Genomic DNA, 6,000 nt, shown 5'->3' on the forward strand with positions numbered 1-6,000 from the left:
TTGTTTGTATTGCTCAATTCATTATACAGTACACTAAGCTTGAATAAGGTAAAACAATTACAATGCAGAATAAAGTGTGAAAGCTACTGAACAGGTGCATTGCAGGTAACTGATAAAGTGCAAGATCATAGTTTATGCGGCCAACAGTCTATCTTCGAACACGAGGTCCATTCATGAACCTATGCTTAAACCTGATGATATATGCTATCAGGCTTTTGTATCTTCTAGCCAACGGGAGAGGGGAAAAGACGGAATTTCCAGGGTGGGTGGGGTCTTTGATAATGCTGGCTGATTTATTGAGGCACGAAAAGTATAGGCAGAGCCCACTAAGGGAAAGCTGGTTTCTGTAACATGTTGAGTCTGTGGTTTCTTGCAGCTGCATACAGAGCAATTGCTACACCAAGCCGTTATACATCCAGACAATGCGTTCTGTGGCGCATTGATAAAATTTGGTAAGTGTTGAAGGAGGCGTACCAAATTTCTTCCACCTCCTGAGGAAGTAGGGGTATTGGTGAGCTTTCCTGGCATTGACATCAATGTTGTTGGACAAGGACAGGCTATTGGTGATGTTCATACCTAGGAATTGGAAGTTGTCAACCTCAAGCCTTGATGTGAATGGAATATGTGCACCAGTACATTTTCAGATGTCTACAACCTATGACCTTGAGGGAAAGGTTGTCATGACACCATACACTAAGCTCTATCTCCTTCCTGTACTCTGACTCACCATTATTTGAGATGCAGCCCGCTACAGTGTCATGTTGTTATTTGATTCAAGCAGGTCTTTTAAATTTTGCAAGTTTTTCTATATTGATACCCCATTGCCTAGGATCTGAAATTGCCTTTAGGCCAGATCAGGAAAGAGTTTCTTTTACAAAAGTAATTGTTGAATTAGTTTTTTAAATAAAGTAGCAGATTTGAGATGATAATTGCTGTTGATTACTCATCGTTTTATTGAATTTAAATTCCCCAGCTGCCAGGATAGAACTTAATCTCCTCTCCCTGGAAATGGATTATTAGCTCAGTCCTTTGGATTCTGATGCAGTAGAAAGAGCCAGTATGTTTGTTGGTACTGTATGGCTGTGGAATTGGTTTTCACATTTCAGGTGGACTGGATGGCCTGTTATACAGCAGTGAACACCCATTATTCCAAAGCTGTCAATGAGGGTGCAGTATGCATGGATCTTGCTGTCTGCCAGATTTAACTCGTGCTCCTTTCTTACTAGCTGCAATAGGAACTTTAGTGTTTAAACACCTGACTTTATGTACAAACCCCATTTCCAGAAAAGTTGGGATATTTTCCAAAATGCAAAAAAAACCAAAAATCTGTGATATGTTAATTCACGTGAACCTTTATTTAACTGACAAAAGTACAAAGAAAAGATTTTCAATAGATTTACTGACCAACTTAATTGTATTTTGTAAATATACACAAATTTAGAATTTGATGGCTGCAACACACTAAACAAAAGTTGGGACAGAGGTATGCTTACCATTGTGTTACATCACCTTTTAATAACACTTTTTAATTGTTTTGGAACTGAGGATACTAATTGTAGTAGATCTGCAATTGGAAATTTTGTCCATTCTTGCTTGATATAAGACTTCAGCTGCTCAACAGTCCCTGGTCTCTGTTGTCTGATTCTCCTCTTCATGATGGACCATACATTTTCAATAGGAGATGGATCTGGACTGGCAGCAGGCTGGTCAAGTACACACACTCCATGTCTACAAAGCCACACTGTTGTAGCCCATGCAGAATCTGGACTGGCATTGTCCTGAAATAAGCATGGACATTCTGGGAACAGACGTCACCTTGATGGCAACATAGGTCTCTAAAATCCTAATATATGCCTCAGAGTTAATGGTACCTTTACATACATGCAACTCACCCATGCCGTAGGCACTGATGCACCCCCATATCATCACAGATGCTGGCTTTTGCACCTTTCGCTGATAACAATCAGGATGGTCATTTTCATCTTTGGCACAGAGAACTGGACGTCCGTTTTTTCCGAAAACTAGCTGAAATATGGACTCATCTGACCACAGCACATGGTTCCACAGTCTTTCGGTCCATCTGAGATGAGCTCAGGCTCAGAGAACTCGCCGGCATTTCTGGATAGAGTTGATGTATGGCTTCTTCCTTACGTAATACAGTTTCAAGTTGCATTTCTGGATGCAGCGACGGACTGTGTTAGGTGACAATGGTTTTCCGAAGTAATCCCAAGCCCAGATGGCTATAATTGTCACAACAGCATGACGGTTTCTTAGGCAGTGCCGCCTGAGGGCTCGAAGATCATGCACATTCAACAGTGGTTTCCGACCTTGCCCTTTACGCACCGAGATGTCTCTGAATTCTCTGAATCTTTTCACAATATCATGTACTGTAGATGTTGAATGACCTAAATTCTCTGCAATCTTGCGTTGGGAAATGTTCCTTTTGAACTGACTAACAATTCTCTCACTAACTTTGGCACAAAGGGGTGAACCACGATCCTCCTTTTATACCCAGTCATGATACCTCACCTGCTACCAATTAGCCTGCTTAATGTGGAGTCTTCCAAACTGGTGTTACTTGAATATTCTGTGCACTTTTCAATCTTATTTTAACTCTGTCCAAACTTTTGTTGAATGGGTTGCAGCCAACAAATTCTAAATTTGTGTATAATTACAAAATATAATTAAGTTGGTCAGAAAAACTATTGAAAATCTTTTCTTTGCACTTTTGTCAGTTAAATAAAGATTCACGTGAATTAACATGTCACAGATTTTTGTTTTTACTGCATTTTGGAAAATATCCCAACTTTTCTGGAAATGGGCTTTGTAGTTTTCCTGATCACAAAGAACTTAGAACAGTATATGTACCTCTCTCAGATCTTCATCCTTGGGCACGTAACCTGGAAAGACACAGGGAAGTCAACATTTGCAGTTTGTGTGCTTTTTTAATTCAGTCTTCGGCGAGTGCACTTAAACTTACGGAAAATCAAAATAGTCCAAAACTCATTCAAAGGTTTTCTGTATCATACTGAGAGGAACTTGAAGAGCATTATAACACACAGAATGCAGGAGTAATTCAGCAGGTCAGACAGCACCTAAAGGGGAATGGACAATTACCATTTCGGCTGAAACCTTTCATCAGCATCGGAAAGAAAGGGGAGAAGCCAGAAGAGTGTAATTATCTGTAGTTAATCTGAGGATAGATTAAAGGGCAAAATTAAAATCAGTAACTACAGATAATATGCACCAATAAAGAAGGAAAGATGCAAATAGATAATTCAGCCAGAAGAATAATATGTGAAGTCTTGTTCGTTGCCAGACCAATACATTTGACTTTGAGATGGTATAGATTTATAAGTAGTTGGGAGTTAAGTACGGGGCTGAAGGAGATTTTTTTTTAACCCAACGTGTTTTGCAATCTAGACTGTAATATCTTTAGTAGATGGTGGAAACAGGTTTTTCAACTGTTTTAGATCATAAGCAGATTGAAGCACATTTAGCCCATAAAGTCTGCTCTGCCATTTCATCATGGCTGATCCATTTTTTCCCTCAGCCCCAAACTCCTGCCCCCACATATCCCTTCGTGCCCTGACCAAAAAAGAATCTATCAACTCTGCCTTAAACCTACCCAATGACTTAGCCTCTACAACCGCTTGTGGCAATGAATTCCACGGACTCACCACTCCGTAGTTAAAGTAGTTTCTCCACATCTGTCTAAAAGGCACCCTTCTATCCTGAGGCTGTTCGCTGGTCTTAGACTCCCCCACTATGGGAACAGCTTCTCCATATCCACTCTATTGAGGCCTTTCATCACTCAATAGGTTTCAATGAGATCACCCCACATTTTTCTGAATTCCAGTGTGTACTGGACCAGAGTCATAAAATGTTCTTCATATGACAAGCCTTTCAATCCCAAGTTCATTTTTATGAACCTCCTTTCAACCCTCTCCAATATCAACACATCCATTCTTAGAAAAAGGGCCAAAACCTGCAAACAATACTCCGAGTGAGGCCTCACCTGTGCTTTTAAAGCCTCAACATTACATCCTTTTATATTAGTCCTCTTGAAATGAATGCTAACATCACATTTGCCTTCCTCACCACCAAATCAACCTGCAAATTTTCCTTTAGGAAATCCTGCAGAAGGACTTCCAAGTCCCTTTGCACCTGAGATTTTTGAATTTTCTCTTTATAGTCTATGCTTTTACTTCTTCCACCAAAGTGCATGACTGTATACTTCCCAATATTGTATTTTATCTGCCATTTCTTTGCCCATTCTTCTAATCTAAGTCCTTCTTTCTCAAAACTACATGCCCCTCCACCAACCTTCGTATTGTCTGCAAACAGTGCCATTAAGCTATCAATTCCATCATCCAAGTCATTGACATATATCATAAAAAGAATCTGTCCCAGCACAGAGCCCTATGGAATACCACTCATCACCAGCAGCCAACCAGAAATGGCTCCTTTTATTCCTTCTCTTTGCCTCCTGCCAATTAGCCACTGCTTTATCCATGTTAGAATCTTTCCTGTAATACCATGGGCTTGTAGCTTGTTAAGCAGCCTTGCAGGGCGGTTTGTCAAAGGCCATCTGAAAATCTAAGTACACACCATCCACTGATCCTCTGTCCATCAACCGTGCTGACCATGGCTTATTTTATCATGTGCCTCCAAGTAACCAGAAACTATTTCCTTAACAATCAATTCAACATCTTCCCAATTACTGAGGCCAAGCTAACCGGCGGAAAATTTCCTTTCTTCTGCCTCTCTCCCTTCTTGAAGAATGGAGTGACTTTTGCAGTTTTTCATTCCTCCAGAGCCATGCCAGAATAAATTGATTCTTGAAAGCTCATTACCAATACCTCCAGTATCTCTTCAGCTACCTCTCTCAGAATCCTGAGGTGTATACCATCTTGTGCAGGTGACTTATCTACCTTCAGACCTTACAGTTTCCCAAGAACCTGCTCTCTAGTAATGTTAACTTCACATACTTCAAGACCCCTGACACTATGGAATTTCCACTATACTGCTAGCGTCTTCCACAGTGATGTAAAATACTTACACCCTATCTTCGTTAGATGCGTTAGAAACTATGCGGACTCGCAGCTATGCGAGGAACCGATTTCTACCAATGTCTCCTTATATGCGTCCAAAACTCAGTGAGGAGTTAAGTGAGGAGCCCTGCTTTCCCGCCAATGCAAGTCACGTGCGCACGTCTCACAGTCTCTCGCATTGGTTTTGGTAACGTGGATGTGTGACCTTGCGCTCTTAAACTTTTGTTGGTTTTTACCTATGGTACAGTAATTTTGTGCTTGAAATATTTAACAATGCCACATAATCGTCCGATGTCATGTCCTGGGCCACCAGCCGAGCGGCAGAGAACCTCTTTAACACTTGGAAAAAAGTTGGAAATTATAAACAGCGCGGCATCAGCTGAAGGGAACACAGCTCTGGGACGCTACTGCCGGGAACAGAATCTTGCCTTTAAAGTTCTTTTGTTGCTTGATAATGCGCCAGCCCATCCTAAACATCTGGACAGCATTCATCCTAACATAACAGTGCGTTTCCTGCCGCCTAACACAACATCGCTGATTCAGCCACTCGACCAAGGTGTGATCCACATTCAAGGCGTATTTTTTTTATGGCGATCTATCAGATGCTGCAAGCAACAGACGATTTTGAAAATCCCAGGAGTTTACCAACATTGAGGGAACGGTGGAAGTCGGAACAATTGGCACAAATGGCGATGGACGTGCCCAAGTTTAGAACGGAGTCTGCATTTCTGTCGCTCCCTGCCGTCAACCCTTCTTCCCTACAAGCAAACTTAGGCTGGAAAATAAAATGCTGCCAAGCAAACAACCCTCACCACTTTATTCAAGCCGGTGTCATCTCCTGCTGCCAGTTCTAAGAGCTCTGTGAGTCTTCCTTCACCCCTTGCTGTGCTTGATGTGATCCCAACACCACAACAACCACTCATCTCCCGGAGCGAACACACCAGCC

Source organism: Hypanus sabinus, chromosome 8 (genome assembly GCF_030144855.1).
Source record: "Hypanus sabinus isolate sHypSab1 chromosome 8, sHypSab1.hap1, whole genome shotgun sequence".
In the NCBI taxonomy this organism is placed as follows: domain Eukaryota; kingdom Metazoa; phylum Chordata; class Chondrichthyes; order Myliobatiformes; family Dasyatidae; genus Hypanus; species Hypanus sabinus.